Consider the following 19,190-nt stretch of genomic DNA (forward strand, 5'->3'; position numbering starts at 1 on the left):
GCTGTAATTACAGAGGCCTAATCAGTAAATTCCATGTTATGTTTCATCTCTTAAATGTCTACATTACTTTCAATTCCCTCTTATAATAGATCTGAGTGAATATGTAGAAACAGAATAAGTGAAGAATTTACCAAGGGCATCCCTCGAAATGGAGTGGTCTCATTTCCAAGGCCACACAGAGAAGTGAAGGGACATAATATGGTAAATGAACTATGGCTTCAGTCACCTAATGCATCTGCAGCAACTGTTTCTGGCACCGTGTCTGTGAGCCAAAGATTTTATTAAACACATTTGTATATACTACTTTCTTTAGTGACCTACACAGAGGCTACTGTGATATAGTGGCTGCATAGGGATGGGAGAAAAGTTTCAATTATAGATGTTCTCACTATACTTAAAAAAAAAAACCTTGTTAGTCTGTTTGCCAGTCTAATGAAGCATCTTCCATCATTTAAGCAAGGCATAGTCCACAAGTGCAACACCAACCCATCCACAGTGTGTTATGTATCACCTGTTTATATATATTCTGTATTACACTGAATCCCTGAGAACAGTCATCTCTACCATGTCTGTATGCTGCACCTTGGAAGGCAATTCCTTCCAGCACTCAAAAACAAAGCAGAAAAGGAAGCTAATATTTCTTCTGCTCCCTGATTGATATTCGCCTTTCAAACAGAGACCTCCTTTGACACCTGGCAGAGGAAAGAGAATGGTGGGAATTTGAATTGAATTTATTTTTTTAAGATTTTATTTTTATCCATTTACTTATTAGGGTATTTAAGTGTTGCAAGCTGAATACTCAAGTAAAATAGAAATTAGTCTTAGAGACATCATCTATATATATATATATAGGGACAGACTTTTGAGAATTTATTTTTTAGCAAGTTTTTGGATAATCTGGCCATATTGCCATGATATTGTTACTTCCCCCAACTTTCTCATGAGGCTGCACATTAGTCAGAGTCTTGAACCCATCTGTGGAACAACCTCTACTGCCTGAATAGATTTGAATCTACATCTTTCAGGGGAATGCTTCAATGTCTCCTATGAAGCTGTCCTATGAATGTTTAAACAGGCATTTCACACTGCTGGTACTAGAAAAATCCTTCCCTAATCAGACTTCAGGTGTCCCCTTTATTGTGGCCCCTTGCCCTTTCCCAAGCCTAAGGGAATAAAGGGGAAAATCTCAACCATGATCTCACACCACCCAAGGAGCCATCCTGTCAACCTAAACTGCATCTGGCCAACAGTACATCAAACTGAGCTCACCCTTAGCAATTTGCATATTTAAGTGTTTAGCTCATGTTATGCCTCTCACTACACATTCATGTTGATGTGTACTCAAGTTGACCTTTGTACTTCTGATATTGCAGAAAAAAATACCTTCAGAATTCATAATGCTCAGTACTCTACAAGACTTAGTCAGATGACATTCAAAATATTTAGTGCTGTGATATGACAGATAAGCCAGTTACCATTGTTCTTCACTCAATATACATCATTTTTGATGATGTTTGTTTCCCCCCCCCAGCTTTCATTTCCTATGGAGTTCATAGCTCAAGCCCACAGAACCAGCCAAGCTTTGGGCACACAGTCAAACATGCCATGCAGCCACTGCAAAAATATCTTCCCTTTCACTACACTTTGCATCCCAGAATCTGCTGCAACCCTTCTACACAGCTCACCATGAAACAACTCATCAGGGAATAGGATAAAAAAAGGCATCCAGTAGCAGGAAAGCAACCTAGACCATCCCATCAGAGCAGTAATTTTGAGCTCATCAGCATAGAGAAATTCTCTTGAAGTCTTAGAAGACTCTCACGATTACTCATGAGTGAATTGCTCATAGAAAATATATCAGGAATGAGAAATTCAAATAGACCCCAGAAATCCTTTTATACCACCTCACTATTGATACATATCCAAGGCTGGGTTGGATGGGACTTTGAGCAACCTGTCCTTGTGAAAGGTCCCTGTCCATGGCAGGAGGATTGAAGCCAGGTGGTCTTTAAGGCTCCTTCCAACACAAATCATTCCATGATTCTACACTCCAATGCTTAGCGAGATATGAGCTAATAGTTGCACTATAAAACCTAGGGAACATTCTTCTACTTGCTTTTTACATGTACACATTCATTCTGGAATTAAAAATGAAAAAGACATTGATGTGGGACACAACCCATTTCCGTTCATCAGATTTACAAAGTTATAAAAGTGTTTACTCTCCAGGACAGCTTCATGTGTGCTGGTGGAATTCTGTGCTCTGATACCTCAACAGGTTTGAGAGACAGTCAGGAACAAACCCTGTGAATGCAAAAAAGAAACTGGCCTGTGCACATTTTGATCACAGCTTTTTTCATCAGAAGCACAGAACTGCTATTTGGTTATTGATTATTGGATACTTTTCACACTGATTACAGCTACAATCATAATGTTAGGCATGCAAAAAATAAAGTGGAGCCAGACTAATGAAAAACTGTCAAACACCAACACAAAAGTACTGAATAAAAAGTTGTGCTGAGAAATTCTTGACATAGTTCTCCTGATGCTGACTCACAATCATATTCTCCATTATATGTGTAAATATATTTACTTTGCCAATACACTGGCCACAATAACATACACAATTGGTTTTGACAGCAGCAATAGGTTTCTTGGCTTTCTCCCATGATTTACAACCAGAATAACAGTCCTCACTCACTTTCTGAGGTGAAAAAAAAATTCAGCTTGCTCAAGTTTATTTGAGCTGTGCTTAGCCACAAACTCTCCTTTCTCCCATTGCATCATTCCAACTACTACCAGACAGAAATTCAGATGCTTTCATTCAGCAGTTACAAATCTTTCTCTTTTTTTGAATTGTCATTTAAAGTATTAACCAAAATTTCCCTCCTAAACAGAAAAGTGAAAAGGCTCTGGCCATCATGTATCAAGAAACTAAATAATGCCTAAGCAAGTCAAGTTGCATTTGTTTTCTATTTAATTTCCTTGCTGCCATTGGCCAACAGGATGTACTTGAACAGGAAGAAAAAAACAGAGCACATGTTTCTGAATGTATCAAATGCATTTGAACATCATTAATTGATAACAGCTATAATTAATGTGCAAATAAATCATAATTGAGGACACCAAAAATGTAGGAAGCAACACTAAGCATGAATTAACTCCATACCCAGTTTTTCCATCCAAAGAAATATTAGTCGTGGGTTAGACTCATGAGGGCCCAAAATGTGAGGACCCTGACAAAGGATGCAGCAGATACCAAAGCTTATGTAAGTTTGAGGAGAGACTGCACAACTTAATGAAAGAGAAACCCCAAAAGGTAACTATAAATAGTAGAAGCCATCTCCACTTTGACAGTCTCTGAGCTGCAAACTATTGAAAAGCTGTCAAGAGTGTTTAGACAAAGTATTCCCATGTACTTTCCCTTTCTGTAAATTCTTTAGGCATCCACTTCTGGTCACTGCCGCAGAAAATAAGTAGGCAAGGTGAATCTTTAGTCTGAAACTCTGTAACTATTCTTATGTTTATGTCCTTACAACGGCATCATTGCAGTGCAGGCTATCACAGTAATATCTTACTGTGAATGATCAAGGAGAGCAGCAGAAATATGTCAGTGCGGGCTGCCCAGAGTAAATTAATGAGTGGCCAGGAGGCCAGGAAAATTCTCCAGTGCTAAACTCAGTCCTGCTGTGACTGGACATCTTCTGGCACCTCAACTAAAATTGGTGGAATCCAGCCACAAATATGCTGAGTTTAAGAAACACAGGTCAGTAGGATGCATTTTAGGTGCCCAGCTTTGATACAATGGAAGCACAGCCTCAAACCTTATATTATTTATGGAGCATATGCGTGAAAATGTAAAAAGCACATAGAAAACAAAAATCATGAGAGGTAGGGCTTTTTTGCTTGTGCATTTTTTTTTTTTTAATCAAATCCCATCTTCAAAGCCAGGATTTAAGAGACTTCCCATGCATAATTTCTGGCAAGTGCACTTACAACATCTTGTTGACATTTCACAGCTATACCTCAGCAAATACTTCAGGCTGTTGGTGATTATTTATTGTTAGACATACATCTACTACCGAATATTTAACTTCGGTAAAATATTATTCTGGGTAAGGAGGCCTAAACAGGGACTACACTATAAAACACTACATGTAATTCAATATGACAAGCAGAAAACACTCAAAAATTCCCCTGTAGCTGTCTAGTGAAAGCTGCTCTACTCTGTGATCTTTTAAATCAAAATGGCCATATATAAAATTGTGTATTCCTCTGTATCAATTCCTACCCATTAACATATTTATTAGATTCAGATTTGTCAAATTAGTCAAAAGTTCAGCATTCTGCATCATTGTATGGAGCTTGATCCCACACTCTGACATGAAATCTTCTGTAAAGAACATAGATCTATACCAGTTACCAACATTGCCAACCATGACTATGACTAAATAAAGTAAAATCATATGCCCTGGGACCCTTCACCTCTCAAAATTATAGGTTTGACTTTTCAACCATACTGCCCTTCAATCATGTCCATAATCAGGACTTCAGGCTGCTTTCTTGGGAAAAACCTGTTCTATGTATATTTGATACTTCAAGTTGTTTCTTATGTTGCTTATTTTCAAAGTGGAAGATGATGACAACAATAAGTGGAATCATCTGAAGAAGCTTTACTCTCACACAGCCAAAAAAAAAAGGTGATGCAAATGTCCCTATTGCTTAAGTATTATTCATGCTGGAGGACCACTCTGGCTTTCTCCAACACAATAGAAATTCTGTCATTGGCACCAGTGGAAGAAGATACGGATCTCTTTTTCAAGACCTACTGACCACTGAAGTCATTACCAAACTTTCAGTTGGTGTGAACTTTGTGTTACATCTTAGAGTCAACTCCTGACAACCTGTTCTAGGTCAAATATAAATTTTGCTGGTACAAGACTGCAGACCAACATATTCCATTCCTATAATATACACCTGAATTATTCACTCCAGTTAGGCCCACTACTTACTACAATAACTGATGCTAGAATCATTTAGTAACTCAGCTTATTATGGGATAATTACCATTGCAAGGTTTGGGTAAAGAGGAATAGAGGACCAAGCACTGGAATAGATTGCCCAGAGAAAGTGTAGAGTCTCCCTCACTGGAGAAGTTCCAGAATGTCTGGATGCAAGCCTGTGCCATGAGCTCTAGGATAGCCCTGCTTGAGCAGGTTGGACCAGGTGACCTGCTATGGTCCCTTCCAACCCAACCCATTCTGGGATAACCCCAGTTCTGGCTCTATAAAACTATAAATCCCAGATTGAGATGGCAGCATCTCCTAACACCAGCTGTAGCCACAAAGTAGACAGTGGCTTCCTGAGGCTGGCAAAGTCACAATAACAGCAGAAAACAACCCTGTGTGATAAGAAGCAAAGATGCTGCTGATGCTACTGCTCTGTGCCTGCTTCCATCTTCACCCTCCTGCTGCTGCCCTGGGAGATGTTGCAGCAGTAAACCAGGCTGAGGGATTCCATAGGCACCTACCCCTATATTCCCATTGCTTCAGCTGCTTGCCAGACAGTGGCTCTCCCCTAGTTCCACAGGGTCTGACAGAACTGACAGGTTTTGACCCTTAAACAAAATTCCATTCCTGGGGCAATGCACCCTATGCAGCCTTCAGGAGCCTGCAGTCAGCCCTTTCCTAGGTGTATGTTAACTACTGGGTGCAAAATGTTAAAATGTACACCCATGCCGCCCAAAGGCTTAAGCACTTTGAGCTAAAACGGCAACATTTGAAACTTGGCAAGAAGTAGCAATTTGTAGGGCACAGAACGCTGCACACCATGTCCCCAAACAGCAACCCACATAAATAAAACCTATACCAAAAACTGGGGGCCTGGTGGAGGCTTTCACAAACAACCTTAAGGAATACATTTACAATTCTTGGCTGTAATTTTGTTTCTATCAGGACTCCTCATAAAGACATTCCTGAAAATGTGAATTTCAGAATCACCTCCTGAACTCTTAGGAGAAAAAAAAAAGGCTCTGTTACTACTCCACAGGCAATCAACAAAATCATTGCACATTAAGTGCTTTACTGCCTCACGGCTAAAGCTCTTCTTTCCTTGCCTTCTCAAGATCCCTACACAAAACAAATGTTGACTACCAAGCATAGTCTTTGAAAACAAAAGTAACTTCAGTAGCCAAGGCATGACCATTTCTGTTAGCCTTTACTGTTATTTCAGTATCTTTTAATAGACATAATTTGTTAATTGATTAGAGACCCATGAACAGCTACAGAAAGCTGCCCTCAACTACGTGGACTTGGTTCTTTGCCATTCATTGCCAATAGAAAAGAGAACTGTGATTGAGGAGCAGGGAGTTCTCTAAGAGAGGAGAATTTTTCCATGTATGAAATTACTGGTGTTTATGCTGTGGATCCTACTCTTTGTTTTCCTACAAAAAAAATATTTTCCCTTTCTTGCACTAAATCATGCACACACTATGCGACCTGGCCTTCTTTTCAAGGAGCTGACTGCATTTGCATAAACAATAACAGTCTAATGTTTATCAAGTCATTAATTCCTCATGAAAGCATACAGCTGTATAAAGAGCCTTTTTTCCTTAGAAAAATTCAAGTGTAAATTATTAAAAAAGAGAAGTTGCATGACTGTAGATCTTGGAGATTAAAGATCATCAGGGCTAGCACATAAAGCAATCAAAACATGGAAAATTATGGAAAGAGACATTTTTACTGATTTGTTACTTGAATTGTGGATCAGAAATAAAATTTTATCCATAGTATTTTTAAGTGGCATTATAAAATAGTAAACCAGTAGGAAAGTCTCAAACATATGCTTGCCTACAGCTTTTATAACAGAGTTGGTCTGGGCAAAAAAATCTACCTCTACATCTTGTCAGTCTTCCCTTTATTATTATAACCTTTAAATTCCAAAAACAATACCATGCTAAAAGTGTATAAAAGTCCTTAAATATAAGGGATACAAAGGCTTTTAACTGTATACAGATGAAAGTCATACAACTTTTCCACAAACTTCACTCAAAATCTCTGGATTTCTCCTTCTGCAATTTTCCACCCTGGAATTTTACTTTCTGTTAATTTTAAGTTGTTAGTAAGAGTTGAAAAAGAATTGAAAGCAAATTATGCTTCCCCTATCAATTCCCTCTCTACTGTTGAAGGTCCTTCTCCCTTGAATGCCTGGGAGGTGTTCCCACATACCTATTTCAAACACTAACCCATAGGATATTCATTATAGTGAGACAGTTTTGGTGTCCATAAAGCCACTGCCAATTGGCAGTCAAGTACCTCAGCATGCTGACCTGGCATTTCCAAGGTAATAGAGGCAGTTTGGGATAGAATTTGGACCCTGCCAGGAGACGACTGAGGTTGTAACTCAATCAGTGCATTGCTCCAACATAAAAGACAAGTGGAGTTAAAGAAACACAGAGCAAAGGCAGAGAAAGCAAATCCTATCCTGTCAGCATCCCGCAATGATTCAGTAGAATGTACATAGAGAAATGGGAAGTGGTCCTCTCTTTCTTACAGTTAAATAGAAAGGCTTCAAGCTTGTGCTAGAGGCATGTATCAACTCCCCACACTAGTTTCAGCTTTTCCCCTTTATCATCATGGAGTAATATATGCAGTCCAGATTCTGATCACCTTGTTGATACTGAATAGCATCCCAGGCTATATCAATACAAAGAATTCAGTGCAATGCATCTGGAGGTGAATATGCAGCCTCAGTGGTCAGTACATTGCTCTCCAAGCATTTAACTGGGTATATAAACACTCTATTATGGGATAAGTGCTGCAAACTTTTATTTTGATTTGGCCAACTTACTTTACAAAGGGTTCTTTTGAGTTTAATGGGGCTGTGCATGGAGTGACACTTTAAAGTCAGGACAGTAGCAGCCAATCCAGTGCAATGAATACCTTGCAATCAAAAAAATATATAACTCAAAATTCCTTAGTCTCCAGACAGTATGGAAAGTTGTAAGATAAGTGGAAAACATGGCCTTTCTTCCCTTATTTTATGAAAGGCAGTAAAGCCTCCTCTAACAGCAATGAGCCATTGCCATAAATCTAAATGGAGAAAGCCTGTTCACTGAGCAAAGGCAAAACAAGTTACTGTATATCACAACAGAGGAAGGATCTAAAGATCAAAGGGTAAATACCATTTCCTGCAATGTGTTTTTCCAGGATACAGCTTACTCAGCTTCTAAGTTGTTCTACAGTAGAGAAAAAAAGGCTGTGGAAGGGTGGGAGAAGTGCATGTTAGGCTCTGGTAGATAAACACCCAGACACCAAAAATAGAGCCATGCTTGTGTAGTAGAAACAATGCCTCTACTCATATGAAATGACCCCTTTATTGTTATATCTTCCCCCCCATTTAGTTTGATATATTAGATCTCATATTAGATCTTTAGGATCCCTGGAAGCTAAACAAATGAGAAGTGTGGCTCTGGATTCTAACTCCTAACTGCATGCCTTGTTTTGCTGTGAAGAGCAGTGCTCATATGATGGCTCCCGGTGGCCTGTGGATAAAGGCCATTTCACCAATCTATTCATAGCATGGCATATAGTTCTCTCCTTAAATATAAGAAACATCCTGTACAACATTGTATGAGGTACAGAGAGAACACATCACAAAAGAACAGCTATAAATGCAAAAGTAATTGCAATTTTGCAAGAGCTTTCTGAAAGGCTTCAAATTCCAGCTCTCAAAGTTATCAAAGACTTTCTCTTCACTGCATTATATCCTTTACAGATATTAATGATTCCTTTCCATTACAATGCTGAAAGATTTTCCCAAGAGATTCTCACAGAGTGACTGGAAGTACTACGGATTCTCAAAAAAATGCTGTGCTAGGGAAAGCAAAAGAAATTATCTGGAGTCCTTCTCACATACTGAACCACTCAAAAACACACCCCAGTACAGTTGCTCTGAGGGACATAGATGCCTCTCCACCGCAAAGAGAAAAGATGGGGTTGGAGTAGATGTGCTGCCACTGTGGAGAGATTAAATGCCACACTTAACAGTGCTTTCAGCACACACACAGCCAGGTGCTACAACAGCTTGAGGCGAGGCATCCAGATCCTCCTTCCACAGTGCCCACATCAGCAGCGTCATGGGAGAGCCCTGAGCAGGGACTCAGAAGCAGCACCTCCTGGGGAGTGCTGAGTGGCCAGGAGGCAAAAGTCATTTTTGAAAACCATCACTCTGTTAGGACTACATAAACTGTTCTGTTTGCCATATGAGCCCAGTTCAGCAATGAGAAAGAAGATCTCAGCTCAAAGACAGGAGATAGAGCAAATTTATGATAGAAACTAGCCCACTCAGGTAGGTGAGGTCTATTGTCTAAAAAATAGAGTCCTGGAAAAGCCAGTTATAGTCTCTCTCAAAAGAAAACTGATTAAAACAGCCTTGCCTTCTTTCCTATGTTTTTTCCCCCCTAGGAGGGAGAAACTGAATCTGCACTGGCCTCCTAACACCAAACAATCAGAAAGGGCCACAGCTTGTGCTGGGCTGAGGCATACACAGCAGTGTTGGTCACAATTCAGACGTCACCGTGTAGCCACTTTTCCCACCTGGTAGGCAGAGATATCCCTGTGAGCACAGGGAAAATAATTCTTGCCATGTGGTAGGCGTGGGCGAAGTCCAGCTTTTTCAAATGGTGACTACTACAGCCAGCCCAGAGCAAAGAGAGCTTCTTTGTCTGTTTTTACCCCAAAGCAAGAACCTGAGGTTTTTCTTTGTTGTAATGCTAGGTTTAGTTTAGCAAGCTGCAGCTTTCCTGAGAGCTCAGCAGAGCTGCTTAGGGCAGTGTGACCCTGTCTCTAATCCCGTAGCCCATTTCGGACGGCTCCGCGGTTTTGCTCTGGCTAGCTATCAGCCTTAGAACCAGCGATGGCGAAGGAGGAGAGAAGGGTCTCCCTATAAGGTTTTAAGAAGATCTTTTAATAGTTACATCTTGTCCCAGCAATGCCCAGAGGCAGAGAGACCTCCTGATGCAGGCACAGGTGGTTTGCCCAGGAGCAGTACGTGGGCAGAGTTGGGGTACAGGAACCAGTGGGGGAGAGCCTGAGGAAGTGGCCAGGGGCAAGGAACAGGGGGGAAAACAATGTGAGATAGGAAAAGCAATGGGTAAACAGATCAGCCCGTTTCTTGATTTATTTGTTTTCCCCTGACAACGAGGGACTGCACTCCTTTTGTTCTGGAAGCCAAAGGCAGGTTTGCTATGCATTCCCCTGACAACCAAAGCTCTGTGGCAGGTTTTCCTGACTTGAGAAACAAACTACTTATTTGCTTCAGTGAAGAGAGACAGCATCAGGTGTGCCCCAGAGGAAGACACCCCCCAGTTTTGGAAAACGCTTGAGGTAGAATTTACCCTCATTTGTCAGAGTAGCTAGCAGTGGCAGAGACCCCTTTCTTGTCTGTTCTTCACATTATCAACTGCCCAAACCCTTAGGTATATGAGGAACCTTTCTAGGTGCTCCCCAGAGTCCTTGCAGCCACACAGTGCAGCTACATGGCTGCAGCTCTGCTGTCCCTGTCCTGTGATCACAGCCAACAGCCACAAGGAACAGGAGGTCTCTCCATCACCCCTACTTTCAGCAGTCCATGAGCTGATAAGCCATTTCTTTCTGTCCATGTAATGCCTCTGTCTCTAGGAGCACAAATGCACCCCTCAGACCTTATTGAGTATGTTGATGATGAAGAACTGACTTCACAATTAGCCTTCCTCTATATTCAAGCCACCAATAACTTGTACCAGTATATTTAAATATAACCCATGCAGGAATCAACATTCCTTCTTAGCTTAATAGCAGCTTTCTATCCACTGATTTTCATGCAAAAATTTTGTTTTAAAGGGTCAAAACTCACCAAAAAAAAAAAAAAAAAAACACGGAAAAACATGGTGAAATTGAAGCTATATTGAAATGACATCAAGTAAATGAAAATTAGTAAAACACAATGACATTGTACATTGACATTAAGGTGTCTTTTTAAAATACCACACCTACAATCAGTTTTGGCACTGATTTTCTGTCTGAAGCCACACTTTCCCCTGGCTTTATTTTTGGTGACTTTTCTGAGCATTAAACAGTTCAACCACCCACTTAACTCTAAGCATATGAGTAGTCTCACTGAGATGAAAGTTAAATGCTTTCTGAATGTGAATTATCCTTAGTTCTCCAAAAGCCATTCAAATTGTATTTAAATGTAGAGAACTTTTAAACCTGCAAAAATCTAAAAGTAAACAATTTACTATCAGAGTTTATAGCAAGTACTTCAACTAGGCAATAATGTTGACACTCATTGGCTTAGCTCTTTATTTTATAGAGAAAATGTATAGAAAAACTCACTCCATTTACCAATCCTTTGGGAGACTTTCATTACTGGTCTTATATAACAGCAATTGAAGATAGAAACAAAATATTATTTAACAAGGTCTTATATGACAACATAAAGAGTGACTGCTAGCTGAGTGTTGACCCAGACATGTTTCTGCCAAGGTCACTTCCCTGCCAAAATACACATCCAATAACCATACATAAATTTTATTTTTAATAAATAACCACTAAATGGTTGCATAAACAGAGTAAACTGTGGGTGACTGTAGTTTATAATGAATACCTGTTGTAGCAACATTAACCAACATCTCACACAGGCAGACTGCAAGTCAGTGTCACCATCACCAGCTTGTTGGTTGGTGGCAAACCAAATTATGTTGGAACACACCAGTAGTTTCCCTTGGTAAGAAATCTACATCCTTGTAACATCAGCTTTCTCATTCTTGAAGTATCCCTCATATTTTTCCTTTTCAGACATTTGGCTTTGGAAAGCTTAGAATTTATAAAGGAATAGTCACTGACTTGGAAAAAAAAAGGGATATAAAAGTGGAGAATGAGAAAAAAAAAAAAAAAAAAAAAAAAAAAAAAAAAAAAAGTCAGCTACCAACTCCTTGTGTGACCTTGGCCAAGTCTTTCAACACCCTTATCCTTCAGTTCCCTAACCGTGTAACTAAGAGAGGGATGCAGAGGGCTTTGTGAAGGTTATTGATTGATCACTGTTTGCAAAGCCTGCCGAGGTGCCACTGGGAAAAAGCATAAAACTGTGTTTAAAGGACCAATGCATGTTATTACATTACTATTGAAATAACAGTAAATACATTGTACAAAAAAAATTAGGAGAAAGGAAAAGAAAAACAGTTGCAGACCAACCTGCAAAAGAGGAATCATATTTGGTACATGATGTCTGATCTTGTAGCAGCAGTCAAAGTGAGCACAAGGAGAACCTTTGCTAAGAAGGGCTCTGATACCAAGGGCTCTCAGCACCACCCAGAATTAGGCACCCTCACTCTTCTCAAGGATTTATTTGAGAGCTGCCCATTTAAATCTTCACAGTGGGGACCATTCATGCAATTTTCTTCAAAAAGCTGCCTTGTAACTTTCTTGTTACAAGATCATTTTTATTTCTATGCTTTCTTCAGCCACATGTATATGTAACTAAATTCTGATTTCCCACCCATGCAAATGCAAGGGGCATTTTACACTTCTCTTAACTACTGACACATTTACGACTGTAATTTCTCTAAAATGTCATTCAGCCAAGATTGATTATTTGCTGCATAGTGAGTAGAGGAAAGAAAGAAAGAAAGGAGCTGTCAAGCATTCTTGCTTTTCTCTTTGGGGTGGAAAAATAAGTTTATCTTTGGAAAGACAAATCCTTTTATTAAAGGATGAAACGAGCACTGAACAAATAGTACCAGGAATTCCAGTTATGCTGATACTAATAGAAGAAATAGTTAAGATGGCAGAAAAAAACCTTGTGTGTTCAAAGACTTCAAATGCATTTGCACTAGGTGGCTCTTGACCTGGTAAGACTCCATTAATTTCCTGGGGCTTGCAGATGCATGTGGTCCCCCTTGCATAACGCACTTAATCCTTTGCCTCTCCCCCAAAAAAATTACCAGGCCATGTTTTCACTAATTTATTCCATTTCTCAATCTTTCTCTTACATGTTACAATAGTCATTCTTACCTCCCTGTGGCCAGTGAACTTCTCCACTGGCAATTGTCAGTATATTCTATCAACATTTTCTGATTGGGGTACTGTAGAATTATTATATAATCAAGATTTGCAACAAGCTGCATAGAATACAAAAGTGCCTTTTCTCAAATATTTCTCTCACAAAAACAACTAACAAATAAATCCACCTCTACTCCCCATGACTCAAATATCTGCAGTAACTGTTTAGGCAGATTAACAGGATTCCTTTCATTTTTATTACTCTAATCCTTGTAAAATAATGGCCAAGGACCAGGTTCTGGTACCTTTGTTGACAGAAAATCTCATGGAAATCTGAGAAACCTCCAACTGACTTTGACAACTTGCAAAGACTATTAAATTAACCAATATCTGTGAATAACAAACCAAAACCCCAACAAATGGTTCAACACCTTTGCCACTGCTGTTAGAAAAAGTGTGCATTTATGTACACTTACATGACTTACAGTACAGTCTCCTACAGTATGATGTGTGTTTAGTGTAATTTGACCCAGGAAAAACCACTACCTTGTAAAGCAATGCCCAAGTTCCAGCACAGTTTTGAAAGCATGTCTTTTCCACAGCAGCTCTCAAGAGTCAAGCTCCTCCAGCCCCCCGGGTTGCAGCACACCTGACCAGCTCTCACAGCTGCTTTCAATCCCCAAATTAGAACACAGGTGGAGCTTGAGGCACTATAGCAAAACTATTTCAAATATTACAACCTGTGTGGGTTTCAAACACTGCCACTGGCCCTGGAGATGGCTGTTAAAACTACTAAGGACTGGGGAAAGGCTCTTGAAGGAACAAGGAAGCACATTCACATCTTCTCTTTAGAGTGCTCTTTTTCACTCTGCACATTGTTCAATCAAAACAAAAACTACCAAGTCTCAAGGTATAATAAGCATTACACAGAGGAAAATGAGAAGATAGGAGAGCTTAATTCTAAGCTACTGCAAGGTGATTTCATACCAAACTAAGCAAAACAGAGCAAGTCTCCAAGAAAGGCCAGAGTTTATCACAGGTTGTGGTTTGGCCCAGTTGGGTGACATTTTAACTCTCCATCTGAGCCTGAAACTTGGCAGATAACACAAGTTTCTTTCTCTCCTCTGTGAGGTATCCCATTTTCTCCTGAGCATTCAAACGATTTGGCCTAAAGATCACTTCTGCTGTATGGACATGAACTGATCTGACAAGATAAATTACAAAAACAAACAAACAAAAAGTTTGAAATTACAAGTGAGATATGAAAACAGCACTAAAGCTGACTCACCATTAACGTTCTCCTCACAAAAAAGTTGTTTCCTGCCCCAGCAACAGGCAACAGCACAAGGATGGAGCAGGCAGGGCACTGCAGAGGCACTGTGTGGAAAGAGAAGAAGACTCTGCGTTGGATTTAAATGGAGCTCCTGAGCTCAGGGCACTTGGGGAGGCCCCAGGTGGGGCTCATGAGGGCAATCAAGGCTCTCAGGCCCTGCCCTTTGCAACCTGTTAATGGCATTGAGAAAACAGCTGTGAAACACAGGCTGAGCCCCTTCTTCAGCTCTCCCCTCAGAGCTTCCCACCACCCCCAGTTTTAAAACACTTTTTGCCTCTTTATTCCAACAGCCTTATAATTATGCCAAATTTTTCAGGTATTGTTTTAAGCTTGACACTAACACATGAATTTGATGCTGAACATAGAATCAGTTAAAAAAAAAGTGGGGAGATGGAAAATACCTCTTTCATTATAAAGTGCATCCTACATCAGTGGAGAGTTGTTCCCAAAGCTTTTCTGTCCTTTGGAACCAATTGGGTTATGAGACTTTCATCAAATCCCTTCTCAAAGTGTTTCCTGATAGCCTTTTTTTTTTTTTCTCAATTTCATAAAGGATTAGTTTAGTCATAAAAATGCACCCTTCGGCCATCCAAAAGTCCTCTCTCTTCTTAATATCTGGACCTTCACAGTATGCTAGACAGTTCACATATCCTCTTTAGTCATTGTTTCCTCATTCAGATATTTCTTTTGGAAAATAAACTTGGCAGAGAGCAGAAGACAGCTCTATTACCATCAAGCCTCCAGTGACTGCAACTGGAAAAAGAAAAGCTCTTTCGTTAAGTACTTCAGTGTGCAAATAACACATTTTGGAGTTAACAGCAATCCCCAGAGAGGTGATTCTCAGAAGCTCTGTACGTGGAAATCTCACTCCAGGACAGAGGAGGAGCTTTAACCAGCTTAGGAATTGAGGAGGAAGATAGTGTTTTCTCATAACTAAAGCATGAGTTGGATCATCTGAAGCTTCTCCTTGGACATCAAACTAGTGTGTGGTCTCCTGTGCCTTTGTTTCCCTATCAAATGTATTTATGGGAATTTGGCTTCTTTTTTTTCCTCTTAGTCTTTTTCATGAGTCTCAGATTTCAACCATGGGGCAAGCAAAAATTTTGAGGGATAAGGATACCAGAAAGTTCAAAATGCCTTGCACCCTAAAAGCATCAGCTCATGCATCACATATACAGTTCAAATATTTATGGAATTAAAAATATCATCATTCTCACTTGATGAGGAATAAGCAAAACACTTCCTAAATTCATGGAAGAAGGTCTGTCAAAAGTCTGTAGGGTGGTGGTAATATTCCAGTGTTAAATGTGAAGTAAACAGGAGACTGAAAACCAGGCAAATGATGCAATGGACTGTTTCCTTTCTCTCCATCCAGCACAGGAGCACTGATATAAGTGGTAGCTGGGCTGTGAGTGGAGTACCTCATTTGGAATCACTCCTGGTGCACATTTCAGCACCACTGTGCTAGGTTGGTATGACACCGACAGACTGGTTTAGAGGAGATGAGAAGCCACATTTAATTTCCCTAAAGATTAAACAGTTCCAGCAATCACAACCCTCACCAGACCTAAACCCCAGGGTAAATTTTGTACTGAGCACCCATCCCTGCTCATTTATCACTCTCCAGACGGGGTGTCTACCAGCCACCTCGGTTGGCATCAGTACACAAAACCAGCTGCAGGGTTTTTGTCATGACACAAATTACACAGTGAGATCTAGATGAACTGCAAGAAATTGCAGCTGGATTTTCAAAGCTACATGGGAAGAAAACCAGAACAACTTTCTGTAAGACAAAGGGAGATTACTCCACTCACTATTTTCCAGGGCTAAAAAACTAGAATAGAAAGTAGTTTTGACCAAGATGAACCTTATGAGATAAAGGCACAGGGCCGTACCATCCACTGCCTCCAGTCTGCTTCTTGAGTTCCTGCTCCTGGTCTTTCACAGCTGAACATAGGGCCAAAATGTTTTTCAGGAACTGAGAGCTCTATGCCAGAACTGAGAAAGGCAAATTTACCACCCAAAGGAGATGCTCCTTGCTTGAGAAAGTATTTCAGAAAAGAGAATTCTTCCTTGACTGCCCCAGCTCCAAAATAGTCTTGGTTCAGCCAATCTTTTCTAAGCCCACACTTGTTTGATTAGAGCAGTATAAGGAAACCTGGCAAATCCATACCTCATGTCCTTACTGACAGCCTTTGTGTGAGTTAAAGCAGTACAGTGCATGTAATCTGAGTCCATCTGCAGGGTATTTCCTATCACTACTGAACCATCTAATGCCATACAATGGGAGGTAGGTTGGAGCCACGTGCTCAGTAGTCTCCTAACCACACGACAGTGACTCCTTTTCCTGTGTTACTTTACTACCTTTTGTACTGCATCCTGTAGGAGACTAGGCTTAATTTTGCAGAAGTACACAATTATAAGGATGAACTGGACAAAATCTCTAATCTTTCTCTGTTCAGTTCATAAACTATCGTGAAAATTTAGCAAAAATTGCCCTCTTTACCAAAAGGACTTTCAAGTTTAATTCAACATTGCTGTTGACCAGCCTGAAACTCACTAGCAGCCCACTATGAAGAACACTTGTAACACCTCTGCCCACACTACATCTGTCAAAAATATTATTATCCCATAAGTTTATGTTTATACCTAATTATTTATACTAGAAGGAGAAAAGCCACCAAGAATGTCCATCACCTTTCGGCAGATTTACAATGGGAAACTGACTTATTTCTTCAAAGTTATGTGTAGGAAGAAACTCACTTGTCTCTGCTCTGAAATGAAAGCACAGATTACCAGTCTAATCAATCATGCCGCTTGTATTTATCTGGTTTGGTATGGTTTGTGTTTGCATGATATTCTTTTTATTATAAAGAATTCAGACTCCTATGTGTAGTCAAAATCAGTTCATCAATGCACAAAACAATCAATAGCTTGTGTAAAGAGGCAGCAATGTTATTACTGCTCAGTGACCAGTAACACTGAGTGAATGACGTGCAGATTCCTACAAATGCCTCCATGAAACTAGTTAGATTTACAAACATGAAAGTACAGTGGTAAGATCTTTTAAATTAGTAAGTCAGAGTAAGTTTGCTGAAATTATTCCAGTTCACAGTATGCTGTGTTTTTAGCATCAGTTTTCTATATACACCTCCCGGTCCTACTACATGCAAAAAAGATGCTGCAATATGTGCCATCAGTACTAAAGGACTACTATATAAATTTTATATAAATATATTTCCGCTGCCATTAGTAGAACTACAACAGCAGAAAACAAGCATAACAAAGACAAATCAAGTGCCATATGGACACAAGAAATTTCAGTGAAAATTAGCCTCTCCATCTAGACTCATCCATAAAGACATTATGTACCGAAAGTAATAATTTTAATGAAGAAAGGAGGAATAAGTCTGTACATTAGAACTGAAAACAAACAGTAGTAAAAGCAGTAAATTGAGCCAATAAAGTCCAGCAAAAACATGAATCATCCAGCCCGGCAAAAAATATTTGAAAAATACTGAGTGGGAACACGCCACAGAGACCAAGATGAGAAAAAGTAAACATGTCATGTAGAACAGATGCTGCAAAACAAGCACAATGGCAGAAATAATTATATGTTAATCAAAGCCTCAAGAGAAAAAAAAAAAAAATCAATATATTGGCAAGTATCAAAACAGCTGCATCTGGTTTTGAACAACAGAATTTGCAAAAACCCTACCTGCAAATCCAGCCACAGAGGAGATGCAGGTACAACCTATGCCAATAACTCCTATACAGATATCTCTAGCTTGCTGACTGATAGTGTCTAACACAGCTGAGTATCTGAATTCATGAATGAAAACATTCACCTATTCATAAATAATTTCCAGGTATATAATTTGCTGCCAGTCTCTGTATCAGAAGGGGAGTGATGAACTTCACCTTACCATGCTATACTTCCTAATTAGGAAAACCAAAGTTATCTGCCTAGACCACAGTCAGTCTTCAATCTTCATGTGTTAGAAGAGGTTAGCAATGTTAAATATGCACAACCAAGGGAAAATTCTTGTCCAGTAATAGATGAGACCTAATCCATGAGGCCTGAGTAATACATATTTAAGTCAGGAATTACCACTCAACATGAGTAATGCCGCCAAAAATGGAATTTCAGAAGAGAAAAGCATTAGAACAGTGCAAAATATTCCCAGTTCAGTTAAAGATGTTAACAAGTCTATACATAAATATGACATTTCAGAGGGTCTGAAATTTCAAAACACATTCAAAGTTATAGAGTTATCTATAACCTATAGTTAGTTGTCTATGATTATGACACACAGGGAAAGCAAAATTTAAGTGCAGCAGGGAATAACTCCATTTCTTTTGTTTCTGGAAGCAGAAATTGGACTAGCCTTTAGCACTGATGCAACACTAGAATTTTAACCTGATGGAAATAAATTCTCATTTTTATAATTCTGCTGTAATGATTATGTATCCTAAACTACAAATAACAAAGTCCCCACAAACAGAAATATAGAAGACTGAGGTCTGACCCCTCTTACCTGAGAGCCTGAAAAATAATTTCCTTCCTAAAACTGATTAATTTTTACAAGAAACAATAATGAGGGAGTTTTGATCAAGCAGAAGCAGAATATACACAGCAGACAATTCCCACCAGGAATTCATGTTCCTCAGAAAATAGAAGGAATTTTTTATTTCCTGTTTTTTCTGCTATTAGAAGTCAGCCTTCTTCTCTTTTTCAGAAACCGTAGAAAAATGGCTTTTGCTCAGCTGTACCTTCAGCATGGCAGAGGCTCAGCCAATAAATGCAGACAGTAAGT

The 19,190-nt window shown here is 39.6% G+C and overlaps 1 long non-coding RNA gene across 1 annotated transcript in view; it reads right to left on the minus strand.

The window, feature by feature from the left end:
* The window catches only part of LOC108446385, a 254,649-nt gene that overhangs the window by 155,556 nt on the left and 79,903 nt on the right, over positions 1-19,190 (minus strand). Inside the window, exon 7 of the long non-coding RNA XR_001861558.1 lies at positions 14,329-14,417. This is a non-coding gene — a long non-coding RNA (uncharacterized LOC108446385). The remainder of the gene's footprint in view (positions 1-14,328; positions 14,418-19,190) is intronic.

The sequence above is a fragment of the Corvus brachyrhynchos genome, unplaced genomic scaffold (genome assembly GCF_000691975.1).
Source record: "Corvus brachyrhynchos isolate BGI_N302 unplaced genomic scaffold, ASM69197v1 scaffold435, whole genome shotgun sequence".
In the NCBI taxonomy this organism is placed as follows: Eukaryota; Metazoa; Chordata; class Aves; order Passeriformes; family Corvidae; genus Corvus; species Corvus brachyrhynchos.